The sequence below is a fragment of the Balaenoptera ricei genome, chromosome 5 (genome assembly GCF_028023285.1).
Source record: "Balaenoptera ricei isolate mBalRic1 chromosome 5, mBalRic1.hap2, whole genome shotgun sequence".
NCBI lineage: Eukaryota > Metazoa > Chordata > Mammalia > Artiodactyla > Balaenopteridae > Balaenoptera > Balaenoptera ricei.
Window position 1 is genome coordinate 115,157,785 of NC_082643.1, and position 15,540 is coordinate 115,173,324.

The following is a 15,540-nucleotide window of genomic DNA, read 5'->3' on the forward strand; positions in this document are numbered from 1 at the left end:
TGGGATTTCGGGGTTTTGTTCTTTGATGGTGATTTTACAAACTGAAAATGTTTTCCTTAGAGTATAGCATTAAAATTACAGGTTTTACTCCCTGAGCACATGAACTTGACAGCATAGGGAAGGGTGAGGGGAAAATCAGTGAATCATTGTGAGTGTTAATTGTCTGTAGATGTGTCATAAAATCATAATAGTTGGATCTGTACTCTTCCGGCTGTGGGCAAAACTTGAACAAACAAGTTCTATTGCGGCAGTGAGAGTCTGGGGGTTGTGGACACTGTCATCTAAAACAATATAATAATGATATCCATCCTTTTGTTTTAATGCATAAATGTAGGTTTGGACAGTCCGTTACTTGAATCTTCTGATTAACTTATTGTTTTATATTCATTTTAACATTTTAGGAGCTTCTAATAAACATGCAGAGGAAGGTGGTTATAGTTAATTGTTGTTTACAGAATAAGGTTAAACTTTACCTCTCATGTTAGTAGTTGCTTTTTTTTTAATCACCTGGTAGTTCTGATTTTCTTTCAGTTATAGGTCTAGGTACTTAACTAGTAGTTCATCTAAGGGCAAAAAAGTTGAGGAGCAATCTCAAAAACTTGATTTATATTTTGTCAATGTAGTGACCATAGGTGGAAGAATCCTGGGCTTTCTTAGGCTGCTTTAAGCTGGGCCTCACAAGGGTGCGTTATAATCCAGGGCCTGATTTCTTAGCCTTGTAGATTTCCCAGGGGTAGCTCAGAGTCAGATCACTCACTTTTCACTATCCAATTTCAAAACCAGAATTACCTATTTTTAAATTTATAACATATTAGAGAATTCTAGTATTTTATATTCTAGAATATGTCGACTAGTCAGAATATCAATATCAGTGTTAAGGTATGTCAGAAACCTTGCTACTAATAAAGTTATTTGATGGTTAAAGCAGAGGGAGTTAAATATCTTCAAGGAATAACATTTAGACATCCTAATGAGTCATCCTTTTTCACTCCAGGGAGTTTTGCCTACCACACATTCTAGAGGGCTCCATCTGCTGGTCAGCTCTCCTTTTTTTTTGGGTAGTATGAGAAATCTTTTGTATAGACACTTACCGTGTTCTTAATTTTTTCTTTCTCAAACTGAAGATCCAATTAAGTTTTGTTGTGTTGTATTTTAATTCCTATTTTTATCTTACCATATAATTGCACATAGTGGTTCCGGTTAAGATGTACTGTAGTTTTATATGAAAGTATGCTCATGTTTTATATCTCTCTTGATATTTAACATTTGTTGGCCTTTTTGGCTCCAGCAACAAAGTTGCCTTCAGACGATAATTTACAATGATTTGCTGTTTTCTTTCCTGGTAGAAATGATTTTAATAATAGCTGCCAACATATGATTACTTCCTGTGTTCCAGGCACTGTTCTTAAGTATTTTACATTATCTCATTTATTCCTCACCACAATTCTGTGAGGAAGGTGAGTACTATTATATACACTGTAGGTTGAAAATTGAAGCTTAGAAAGTTTAACTTGCCCAAGATAGCAGAGCTGGGATTGCAGCCCAGGTCCCTCTGAATTGAGAGCCTTTACCCTTAACCACTAATATCTCATGGTTTTGTATTAAACATTATAAACATTTTATTAAACATAAATATTATAAACATTTAGTTGCTCTATCTCTCAGTGCATTATCTTGTACTTTGTCACTGGGAGATCTTATGCATATATCTCCACAACTTGGCTCTTTATTCTGTGTGATAAGCTGTCTTCCTTTTCTTGAAACTATGCACTTGACCTCTGCAACATTGCTTTTATCTTTTTATTTTCCTGTTCCTGTCCTGGCTATATTTACTCTATCTGCCCATTAAATATGGAATTTTTCTCTGTCTTTTCTCTTCTTTATTTAGTTCCCTTAATTTCATCCACTCCTATGGTTTCAACCACCACCGCTTCCAAATCTCATGTCTTCTGAACAGGCTTCTTTTCAGAGGTTCAGCACTGTATTTTCAGTTGCCTATTGAAGAGATATACTTAGATGTACCAAAGCTCCTTAAATCAACTTATCTAAAGTATCTAATATTTAATATTTGTGTCCCATTAAATATCTGAAATAGTGCATTTCCTTTCCCCCTAGATTTTTTCTTCCTCTGCTTCATGTATTCCCTAATCAGGGATTAGGGACTCCCTTAACAGCTCTGTTCACAGTCTCTATACCACGAACATTATAGTCCTCACTAATCAGCTATTCGGTCTTTCCTTAATACATACTGAACCTGTTCCTTCCTCTGTGCTTCTTCCTTAAACTTTGTCTTTCAAATTGCTCTCCCTGTTGTATCTCTACACTTCATGCCATCTCCCCTTCCTATCAGTAGAGTTAAGCTTTCTAAAAACCACCCTGGATCATGCCATTCCCTTGCTTAACAATTTCCATCTGCCAACTATTTCCTACAGCTAAGTTGCTCAACCTTTTTTTCCTTCTGTGACAGATGATGAGTTGCATGGCATTCAAACATGCAACATAATGTCCATCTGAATACTCAGGATTATATGCAGTTCTGCATTTGGGTAAAGAGTGTGATCTCACTCTTTGTTCTCTCATTCAGAAAATCATGTCAGAATACACATCAGAATAACATTAAAAGGAAAACAATGACTTATTCTAATTTCAAAAACTTTAACTCATTCATAAACCTTAGTATTTTAACTTTTTTGATAAATGATAACCTTCCAATTCAGAGTAGTATGAAGTTCAGACTCCTGACAAGATAACTTAACCTTAATCTATTTTACTAGACTAACTGCATTTTCTAATTATATTTTCCTTAGAGCATAGCATTAAAATTGTAGATTTTACTCCTTGTGTACATAGCGTGGCAGCACAGGCGGGGGGAATTAGTGAAAGGATTCTCTGCCATTCTTTCACTTGGTACATCCCCAATGGCCTGTATACCAGTTGGACTATACCTGGTTCTGTTTTCCTAACATACAGAGTTCTCTCATCTTGTGCCTTTGTATGTGATAGTTTTCTTCTTTTCCTGTTCTTGGTGAGCTTTTACTTATCCTTAAATATTACCTTCCCTGTGAAACCTGCTCTAACCCCCTGAAACAATATTATCTCCCTGAGGCAGTAATATTTTCTACAGGCCTAAATCTGCTGTGTATTAGGGATTGAAAACTTTTTCTGTAAAGGGCCAAGTAATGCATATTTTAGGCTTTGCAGGCCATAAGGTCTCTGTTGCAGCTATTCACCATTGCCGTTTTAGCACAAAAGCAGCCATAGATAATATGTAAATAAGTGAATGTGACTGTGTTCCAATAAAACTTTCTTTACAGAAACAGGCATTGGGCCAGATTTGGCCTGTGGACCATAGTCTGCTGCCTCCTGGTATATACCATGGTATGGATTGAGAGCTTCTAAAGGTCGGGGACTATGTTTCATCTTTATCTTTCTTCATTTTTAGTATCTCATGTTTACTGAATGAATGAGTATTATTTATGAACTTGTAAAATCTAGGGAACAGTATTTTCTCCTTTTTTTTCCTCAAGATAATTCCCTAACTTTGGCATCACTCACATAGTTAAATATATATCCTACCAGTTTTATGTTGACTTACTTTTTAAAGAGACCGTATAGAGAATGAGAATGTTAAATATTTTATCATAATGTATATTGCTAAAATATACTAATCAGTAGTCATTATTGAACGATTCAGTTTGGTTTTCTGCATGTTTGTCAGCTTTGAGAAATATACAAGCATAAGATATTTCTCTTGAAATTTCAGAAGTTAGGAAGGCAAATAGTAGCAGACTTAAATGGATATGAATTTCCTGAACATTCTGTGTTGTACCTTGAAGACTCCCCAGGGCTGTGTTCTGAATCTCACTCTGTTCTTCCTTAATATATTTTCCTTCCTTAATGTACTTTCCCTGGGTGATGGCAGGAAAACACATGACCTTACCTACTACCTGCGTACTAATGAGCTCAGTCATCTCAGTCTGAGCCCTGAATATCTTAATTGCCTACTATTTCCCCTTGGGTATCAACATAACCTCAAATTCGGTTTGTAAAGTTGAGCTCATCTTTCTTTCCTGCTCACAGTTCTTTATTCCTTTTCTTCATTTTTTTAAAGCCCCGACCATTTTTACTACTTTGTGTCCTATTTTGTGAGTAGTAAAATAATATACAGTTACCAAAGCCATGAACCTGCGAATCATAATAAACTCCTCCCTTTCACTCATCCTCCAAATCCACGTTGTCAAGTTCTGAATGTCCTCTACCATTTTCTTCAGTGGTTTACCATACTTCTAGGATAAAGACTGAAATATTTAATGTAGCTTTCAAGACCTCACATTATCTATTCCTTGCCTTTTTTTTTTTTTTTTTTTTGCCTCATTTATGCCACACTCTTCCTTGAATCAGTTTCTTCCCTTTTTAGTTAGATAACTCCTACTCACTCATCTTTTAGATGCCAGCTCAAGGATTATTTCCCACAGAATTCTTCCTAATCTCTTTCCTACCCTTAGTGGATGAGTTCTCACACCATGATGGAACCATCTTCCTTATCCTCTCAGCACTTCCTCGGGTTACAATTATACCTGAAATAGTGTGATTATTTGGTTAATGTGTGTCTTCCACTCTCAGTGTAAAGGAACAAGTTCATGCCTGTTTTGCTTACCGTTGAATACACAGCTCCAAGTTATGTGCATAGTATGTAGTAGATGTTTAGTAAATGCTTGTTGGCAGAATTAATATATGCAGTCTTGATCTTTTCATTCCCCTTTGCCTTTGGTAGCTGCTGCTCCCTGAAACATTCCTTTCCACTACTTGGGGGCCTGGCTAATTCCTTCTCCTTCAGCTGATTTTTGATGCTCTTCATCTGAACATATCCCTTTCAGAGCATGGTAGTTGTTAATTTACCTGTGTGGCTACCCCATTAGACTGTAAACCTCCTGGGTACATGGGTCAATTTTTACTCACTTCTGTATTTTAAATATAAATACATAGCTATGTCTGTCATTCAGTTATCCAGGGAAGTAAGAAAAATTAGAACGTTCAAAATCATAGACATGTAAGTGGCAACAGTTTCTGAAAGAAGAAGGTGGTCAACAATTTCAGATGCTGCTCACAGACTGCAGAGGATGACCGAGAAAGAACTAAAGGACCTCTAAGATCCCTTCTAGTTGTTGGTCTCCTCTAAATCAGGCTCCTCTTAAAGGACAGTGACTTTTTTTTTAAACCCATGGTTTCCATCTTCAACATGTTCAACAGGAAGATTTGTCTCTTCCAAGGAACACAATAAATTTTTTGAACATCCAGTCTTCCTAAATTTGCCTTCATTAGGGAGGGGCTTATTTAACAGTAAATATTATTACTTTATTATTACCACCTATGTTGATGCTGTTCTACCTGGAAAATCTGTTGATAGATCATCCCTTGAGATTTGAATGGTTAAATCTTCACTGATGTATTTGATACTAATTGAAAAACAATGTGTCCATCATCTTCAATGTAATAGTTTTTGCCAGGCTTCCATTTGTAACCTTTCCAATCTTTTGTCCAGAAAAGAGTAGACTTGGGAAGCTTTTAATTTTTAATAGATTGTGGAACAGTTTACCATAGTTCTTCATTATTTTTTAATAATGTCAAACAGAAAATATAAGGAAAGACTATTATTTTAACAGATACTATACAAGAGAATATGAAGAAAAGGAACAATAACAATGTAGGATATATGAGAATTTTTTAGTTATCTTTTACTTAAGTCACTTTGATATGAGTATTTGCCTGCTTTCCATAATAACATGTAGAAGCATAAAAAACTGCATTTTCATTCTATTCTTGATGAGACTGATTTTATCCTTAATAAAAGATTGTCTTGATATCTGCCTTCACAACACTGACAAATAAATATATATGCAAGAATTGCCACTTTTGTACCTCTTTACTTTCAAGCTTTTCCAAATTCCTTTACATGCCACGATCATTCGGAGTATGATAGTCTATCTTTTCTACCCTTTTAATATCCTTTACATATTTGAGTCTACTTTCACATCATCAGCAATAGTAGAATGGTTATATAGAAACTTACATTACTTAGAGACAGCTCTCAGGGGCATAAGGATTGTGTATAAAGGAATGTCCATGGATGGCTTTGGAGTGCTCTAGACTGTTTTTAAAAAGAGGGAAAATAGATTTCTGTTTTCTTTAAATTATTGTTTTTGGAACCTGTTTCGGCAGCTCAACTTTCACCATAATTAATACACCTGAGTATACACACTCTTGAATACGATGGTGGATTGTTGCCCATCTTATTTCTCACTTCACCCTTCCCTCCAGGGCATATGACTGAATTCATGAAAGTTAAATGCACACATGATGGGACTTTAACCAGTTATTTCACAGCTCAGCTTTATTTTATGTGTATTCCTAGAGGGCCTTTCCAGCATCTTACATCACTTTGTCCTTTATCGTTTTCACCCCTGACATTTAGTTGCTGTGCGCTGGCTTTCTCTAGTTGCAGCAAGTAGGGGCTACTCTTCATTGCATGGCCTCTAGGCACGCAGCTTCAGTAGTTGTGGCATGCAGGCTCAGTAGTTGTGGCTCATGGGCTCTGGAGCACAGGCTCAGTAGTTGTGGCACACGGGCTTAGCTGATCCGCAGCATGTGGGATCTTCCCAGACCAGGGATTGAACCCGTGTCCCCTGCATTGGCAGGCAGATTCTTAACCACTGCACCACCAGGGAAGTCCCTGTACCTCCATTCTTGACTGCTGCTTTTCTGTTACATCCCCATTGAGATTCTGATACTTCTCATCTCTCATTTTCCAGTCCATCTCCCATACCAGATGTTTTTTATCGTCTAAATATTTCTTTAAACTATTCATTTCTCTTACACCACTCTAGTCCAAGCTATCATCATTTCTTGCCTAGACTCAAGTTTTAATTGCATAATTATTCATGCATTCCCTCAGTCTCTGTGCATTTATCCCCACTCATTTCTCTAGGATTCACATGGTTCCTAGCACTTGCAGCTTTTTATGAGGACCACGTTTTCTCTTCTTAATTTGAAGGAAATAATGGTGTTTTCATTCCCCGATATAGTCACTTCAAATACAATAAACATTGATTGATTAAGTCTTTGATTTAGGGTAGTGATTCTTAACTGAAATATTCATTCAAAATTTCCATCTTAGTACATGCAGCTCAGGTTCATTCATTTTTACTACTTTGTAGTGTTTCATTGAGTGAATAAGCCAATGCTTAAGTTGATAAGCATTTAGATTATTTCAAGACTTTTTTTTTTACTATTACAAACTACTTCAGTTAACATTCTTGTAAATGTTTCTTTGTACACATGTACAGGAGACTCTTTAGGCGTACCCAGGAATTGAATTGCTGGGTCATAGCTCATGCACATCTTCAAATTTACTAGAACATATCAGACTTTTCAAAGCAATTATCTCAGTTTATACTTCTGCCAACAGTGGGTTTTCATTGTACCACTTCCTAACACTTGGTATTATCAGATATTGTTCCTGAACTATTAATGTGAAATGCTATCTATTAGTTGTATTAAAACTTTATTCCTGTATACCAGCAACAAACAGATAATGCATATTTTAAAAATTACTTTCTGTGTTAGCAATGAAAAATATAAATAACTAGGGATAAATCAATAATAGATCTGTAAGACCAAAACAACATTTAAAACCAAAATAAATGGAGGACAATACCATGTTCATGAATAGAAAGATCTGAATTCAATGCAATTCCAGCAGTTGCACTGAACTTGACAAGCTGATTCCAGCAATTTTTATGGCATAAGGAAGGCATGTCAAAAGCCAAGATAGGCTGAAAGCTAGGCCTCTTGTGCCAGTTAGCCAAGTTGTGAATGCGAAGGAAAAGTCCTTGAAGGAAATTAAAAGTGCTACTCCACTGAACACACAAATGATAAGTGAAACAGCCTCATTGCTGATATGCAGAAAGTTTTAGTGGTCTGGGTAGAAGTCAAACCAACCACAACATTCACTTAAGCCAAAGCCTAATCCAGAGTAAGGCTCTAACTCTGTTCAATTCTGTGAAGGCTGAGAGAGGTGAACTACAGCAGAGAAGTTTGAAGCTGGCAGAGGTTGGTTTATGAACTTTAAGGAAAGAAGCCATCTTTATAAATGCAAGGGAAAGCAGCAAGTGCTGATATAGAAACTACAGCAAGTTATCCAGAAGATCTAGCTAAGATAATGAAGGTGGTTATACTAAACAGCAGGTTTTCAATGTAGATGAAGCAGCCTTCTATTGGAAGTAGATGCCATCTAGGACTTGCATAGCTAGAGAGGAGAATGCCTGGCTCCAAAGGACAGGCTGATTCTCTTGTTTGGGGCTAATGCAGCTGGTGACTGTAAGTTGAAGCCAGTGCTTATTTACCATTCAAAAAATCCTAGGGCCCTTAAGAATTATGCTAAATCTACTCTGTGCTCTATAAATGGAACAACAAAGCCTAATTGACTGCACATCTGTTTACAACATGGTTTACAGAATATTTTAAGCCCACTGTTGAAATCTACTGCTCAGAAAAAAAGTTTCCTTTCAAACTACAGCTGTTCATTGACAATGCACCTGGTCAGTCAAGAGCTCTGATGGAGATGTACAATGAGATTAATGTTGTTTTCATGCCTGCTAACACAGCCTCCATTCTGCAGCCCATGGATCAAGGAGTAATTTCAACTTTTAAGGCTTATATTTAAGAAATACATTTTGTAAGGCAATATCTGCCAAAGATAGTGATTCCTCAGATGGATCTGGGCAAGGTAAATTTAAAACCTTCTGGAAAGGATTCACCATTCTAGATGCCATTAAGAACATTCATGATTCATTGGAAGAGGTCAAAATTTAAACATTAACAGGAGTTTTGAAGTTGATTCCAACCCTCATGGATGACCTTGAGGGGTTCAAGACTTCAGTGGAGGAAGTAACTGCAGATGTAGTGGAAATAACAAGAGAAGCAGAATTAGAAGTGGAGTTCGAAGATGTGACTGATTTGCTGCAATCTCATGATAGAACTTTAATGGATGAGGAGTTGCTTCTGATGGGTCAGCAAAGAAAGTGGTTTCTCGAGATGGAATCTACTCCTGGTGAAAATGCTGTAAAGATGTTGAAATGACAACAAAGGATTTAGAATATTACATAAACTTAGTTGATAAAGCAGTGGCAGGGTTTGAAAGGATTGACTCCAATTTTGAAAGAAGCTCTACTGAGTAAAATGCTATCAAACAGTATTGCATGCTACAGAGAAACTATTTGTGAAAGGAAGAGCCAATCAAGCAGCAAACTTCATTGTTGTCTTATTTTAAGAAATTGCCACAGACACCCACCCCTCAGCCACCGCCACCCTCATCAGTCAGCAGCTCTCAACACCTAGGCAAGACCCTCACCAGCAAAAAGATTATGATCTCTCTGAAAGCTCAGTCAATGGTTAGCTTTTTTTAGCAAAAAAGTATTTTTTAATTAAGGTATGTACATTGTTTTTTTTAGACATAATGCTATTGCGCACTTAATAGACTACAGTATAGTGTAAACATAACTTTTTTAAAATTGAAGTATAGTTGATTTACAATATTATGTTTAAGGTGTACAGCATAGTGATTCAGCATTTTTGCAGATTATACTCCATTATAGGTTATTACAAGATAATAGGTATAATAAACATACCTTTTATGTGCACTGGGAAACCAAAAAAATTCGTGTGACTTGCTTTATTACAGTAGTATTCACTTTATTGTAATGGTCTCGAATCGAACCCACACTATCTCTGAAGTATGCCTGTAAATGAAATTAATTTGATATTCAATAGCTTTAGTCAAATGTTACACATATGAAAGCAGAGAATATGGTTTTTAGCTTTGTATTTTTATTTTCAAGCAATCATGTTTGCATAATAGAAAAATCTTAAATTGTTGTATACTGTTTGATTTTATAATTTTTCTTAGTAAATTTAGGGAGCTTTGTCCAATATGACCCACTTAAATGCTAACAGTAGAGTCTGCAAAAGTAGGATGGCCATTCTCCTTTATTTTTTAGCTTCTTAAGAAGTTAATGATGAAGATATTAGACCAGATTTTCTTTTAAATGTCACCAGATTTATCTACCCCCAATATTTAGTGAAAAACTTTTTATGAATAATACAAACTTATTTTTTCTTCTAAGAGTGTACTAAAAGCACCTATTGTGAGCAACATTACATGTAAAATCAGCATACTTTTTAGTTTACAAGTTGCACAAGTAGTATTCGAACATGAACATCAGTGTTTTTAACTGCAGAACTATGATCAGTTAAACTTGGAGGAGGATTAAGGAAACAACATAAAAGATATGTGTTTGATCATGGATATATGTTATAAAGAGCTTAGTTATTGGAGCTAGATATTTTATATTCTTTTTTTTTTTTGTACTAAGTCTCCAAATTCCAGTGTGTATTTCAAATAACCTTCTCAATTCAGACTAGCCGTATGTCAAAGTGCTTGATAGCCACATGTGTGGCTGTCATATTAGACAGTGAAGATCCACTCAATAAGATTACAGTACCTTAGGATTATTGTGGTAAGGAACGTATGTAAAATACATATAAAAACTAAGCTCATACATACTTAACCAAACCTGCCCATTGTAGGTACTCAGTAAATATAAGTCTCTCTTTGCTGTCCATTATAGAAATAGCCTGTTTGTTACACTTTAGTTTTGTAGCATCATATATAGTCAGAAACTTCAAGTCAATAAAGTAATAATTTTTTTTCAAATTGAAGGAAGCAAAATGTTATTTCTCTAAATTAAATAACAGTAATCAAGAGTCAGGCCTTTGCAGTAAACATTGCTTTTACTCAGTTTGTTTTTTATCTTTCCTTCTAAGATTTAACTTTCGCTGAATGTTGTTGGAAATGTTCTTTAATTGGTTAGTACCAAATTTCTGGTTTTAGACTATGGTTCTATTTCTTTTTACCTCATTTTCCTTTGCTCTTTTTTAAAACAGTGCCTCCTTATACACAACTAAAACTTCATTGTTGAAGAAAATATTCCCAACCAGGAGCTATGTATTGTACTATAATGAAATATAAGTGCACAGTACTTGGGAGACCTGATTAAGCCCTGTGATTTTTCCTGTGGCTAGTTTTGTTGTCTCATTGATACATAGTAATTTTGTTTGAACAACCACATTGGTGATTTCACCTTGTCTCAGGCTCTTGCTCTCAGCCTTATTGGGTCAGATATTAAAAAAACAAAGGCAAATTTAGGAATTAAAAATGAAAAATATAACTGTCCAGGAACTATATAGTACTTGTATCTTGAGATAAGGACATTCTTTCATTATGAGTAAAGAATAATGAGGTGGAGGTGCTTAGTGAGAATAGATTCAGAAAAAGTTAATTATACAATTCAAATAACTCATTACCTTGGAGCATTACCTACCACTGAGGCCAGACAGCTCAGTTCCTTGAACCAGGGACCCTAGTACAGGTAGACTTTGGATGAACTCTGCTAACATTTGCTTCTCTTTGTTCTGGTCTTCCATTTTCTCTACTTATCATGTTCTTCTTTTAGATGTCATCTTATTACCTCTCCTTTAAGTCTTAAAACCCAGGAGCCATTCTGTTTCATAAAGGTGAGCCAGCTTGTCAAGGTAACTGATCCATTCTGTATTGTTTTTGTAGTTTTAATTTTTGGTTCCTATATTTCTAACTTGTTCAGAGATAACTCATTCTTCCTCTCTTTCCCAGGAAAAAGCTATACTTCTATTTTTCCATAGTGATTAGAAGTAAAATCCTTAAAAACCATAGACGTGTGTATGTATTGGTGATAACATGAAGCATATGTATAGGAGGGGAAAGATTGCTGACATTGCATCTTTGTCTACAGCCAACATTCCTTAGGATAGGAAAAGAAAACAAGATTAATTTCCTAGGTTTGAAGCAAGAAAGAAAAGTATAGTGTTCTTACTGATCTGAGATTGAGAAGTAGCCCCAGGGTTAGTTATAGAAAGTACTCTCAAGGGGTGTTTGGACTGATGTTAATGTTCTAGGCTTGGAATTTGAATAGAGGACTCTCATCTAGACTCTTAACTGTGTGGACGTCAAGTTCAAGGCATCTAAAAACACAAACCTGCTCCTTTCCAAGACTTCTTTATCTCAGTAAATGGCAACTCCATTCTAGTTGTTCAGGCCAAAAACTTAGGAGCATCCTTGATTCTTCCTTTTAATATATACTCTTACAGCTAATATATTAGGAAATTCTATCAGCCTTTTCTTCAGAACTACTCATTACTTCAATTTGGTGATCCAAGCTACCATCATTTCTCTGCTGTACTATTATGATAGCTTCCTAATTGGGCCTCTTAAAACTTATGGCAGATCATCTATTCTGGATTTTCCACTGAAGTTTTTATACCGCTAATAAATTCTTGAGGAATGTTAGTAATAAAAAATCATGATTTTTGTACCTTCTAATGCAATAATAGAGCTGAAATGATTTTATCAATGGATGCTAAAACCATTTGGTAAAAGGATGATGTGAAGCTTTGTAAGGGATGGATTAGACGGATAATACCTGAACCTACAGGTCATTCTTAGTGTCAGTAAAAGTGAAGCAGACAAAAATAAAGTTCCTCATAATTTGATTCAGTAGCAAGTACCACATATGAAGGGTTCTTGCCTAAAAAAATTGCACTCAATATAATCAAGGTTTTAAATAAAATTACCAGGAAATACAGAGGGTAGAGGAAAAACTTTAATAATACCAAGAGGAAAAATATCAGCCAGATCTAGGAAGTGAGAAATTCTGTGGGGCAAATGACATGAAAAAAGGTGATGGTGCAGGAAGGAGGGCTGTTAAAGAGGCTTAAGAGGCCTAACAAGCAAATGCAGTGTGTGCACCTTGTTTAAAATCTGATTTGAACAAATCATGTATAAAAAGATAATTGGGGGAAAAGTAAATGCCAAAGACAAAAAAAAAAAATTCTCTTTTGTGAATTCTCATCTAATTAAGAATAGGGAGGGTGGGAGGGAGACACAAGAGGGAGGGGTATGGGGATATATGGGATATGTGTATATGTATAGCTGATTCATTTTGTTGTAAAGCAGAAACTAACACACCATTGTAAAGCAATTATACTCCAATAAAGATGTTAAAAAAATATTTTAAAAAGAGAACACAAAGTATCAGGACAGTTTTTTTTTTTTTACAACATATATCCCCATATCCCCTCCCTCTTCTGTCTCCCTCCCACCCTCCCTATCCCACCCCTCTAGGTGGTCACAAAGCACTGAGCTGATCTCCCTGTGCTATGCGGCTGCTTCCCACTAGCTATCGATTTTACATTTGGTAGTATATATAAACCCATGCCACTCTCTCACTTCTTCCCAGCTTACCCTTCCCCTTCCCCGTGTCCTCAAGTCCATTCTCTACATCTGCATCTTTATTCCTGTCAGGACAGTTTATAATGGGAAATACTGAAAAAGTCACATTCAAAATGTGTTAGGCTTTTAAGCATCCAATAATACAGAAAGATTTTAGTTTCAGTTTCTTTCATTTACTACTTAAGTAATGGAGAGCACTCTGAAATCTGAAAGGATACTTTCAAAAACTGCCTTTCTAATTACTTTTAAAATATGTATCACAAAGTTTCTCATCTTCTTTTCAGATAAATTCCAGGATAAAGCTCTTCTAATAAAAATGTTACCCCTGAGTTTGCCAAATTGCATATTACTTTAATCTATCAATATAATCTTAGCATTTATGGTAGTAGGAGTCAGTATGTGCCCTTTGTGAGTAATAAGGTCTCAATCTAATCTGTCCTAAAAGGAAAGCTTGAATTTTCTTCCAAACTTATTTTGCTTTTTTGTTTTCCTTCCATTAAAATTTTTTTTGCTATTTTTTTAATTTGCTCTTTTGCCATTCTGTCCCTTAGACTCTTGTTTACTTATTAGACAGGACTTTGGTTATGGGGACAGAAACCCAAATCAAACTATCATAGGCAAAAGGTAGAATTACTTATAAGGATACTAGGTTTGTCAAGTACTAAGGAAACTATGGGCAGGGCAGGGCAGGGATGCAACTGGTCCTTAGGGATGACTTCAACACTGTCAGAACACTCTTTCAATTGATTTCATTCCTCTTTGCAGATTGTCAGAAGTATAACCCCTAGCAACTCCCTAGAGCTCTCAGGAGGGTATATCTCTGTCTGGTCAGTTTCTCTATAACCCTGAACCAATCAAATGAGGTCTGGGGGATGACTATGATCTAGGTTGGTCAGATAATCAGGGAGTCAGAGTCATGCAAGAACATGATTGTCCTCATCATAGTTAGATGTGGAGAGAGGGGACAGAAAAGGTAGACATTTACAACAGCCAACACCTTGGGCTTCTACTGAAGTTAGCTATATATCTGTATAAAATTGGGACAGAACACAGTACTGTGCCATCTAATGTAAGTGTAGTGCAACAGTTACTTCCCTTGGTTTGTATTGAGACAGTCTTAGCTTCAGGCTTTGTTTCAGCAGTGAAGTCACACTGATGGCTTATACTGGGATACTTGGTATTACTAAACTTTATTTTACTATTCAGTTATATCATTCAGTAAGCCTGGAAGAGGAAATAGATTAATCAGAGGCAAACTCTTCATTCAGGGAAGAGAGTGATGGTTGCTGAGGGAGAGCGTATAGCACTTTATGCATGAATCCTAATGCCAGAACACAGTGCTACTGGAAGGCTCAACTCATGTCTGTTTTTATTTGAGAAATAGGGAAAATAAAACAATGGGAGCACTAGATGCCTAGAGAATTGGGGTATTTTATTTATATTGGATATGTTCCATGAATTATTAGATCTATGGGATGACAATACCAAATGTTCCATTTTTACCAATGATCTCTTAATGGGCAATAAAACTACCTTGCATCTGTTAGCAAATAAAAATTGTACAGGAAAAATTGCTTTTTTTCTTCTTTATGGTAATAAAAACTTAGCCATGATAATATACCATTCTCTTTTACTAAACCCATCCACCACCTCTGCACACATACACTCATAACACAAAGCATTCTGACCTGTCATAACCCCAGGATTCTTCCCATCTCTCAAAGGAGTGCTTTTTGTTCAAGAGTCCTGACACATTAGGAACCCATAATGTGATTTTGGATCCCCATGGGAGGATGGGGGGGTCTTCTGTGCCATCAATTTAGGCAGCAATAACAGGATCCACATTAGAAGTGAAAGTCTTAAAATTTCCTGGTGCTTCCAGTAGTAAAGGAGCTTGAGGGGCTCTGTCCTGTACCAGGTTTCATACTATAATAGTTAGAGGACATATAGTTAACAGAATGTGGTGATATCTTTGGAGCAGATATAACAAAGGAGATGCTTATTTGACTACATGTAAGTTTCACTAGTAGGAGCGGAAGATAATAACCAGAATTTTTAAATTTCAGCTTTACTGAGGTATAACTGACAAAATTGCAAGACATTTAAAGTATACATTGTGGTGATTTGATATATGTATACATTGTGAGGAGAAATTAAAA

General features: G+C 35.9%; 1 protein-coding gene across 3 annotated transcripts in view; it reads left to right on the top strand.

Moving 5' to 3' along the window:
* AP1AR (adaptor related protein complex 1 associated regulatory protein) overlaps positions 1-15,540 on the top strand; it is a 39,154-nt gene that overhangs the window by 1,973 nt on the left and 21,641 nt on the right. The window lies entirely within an intron of this gene.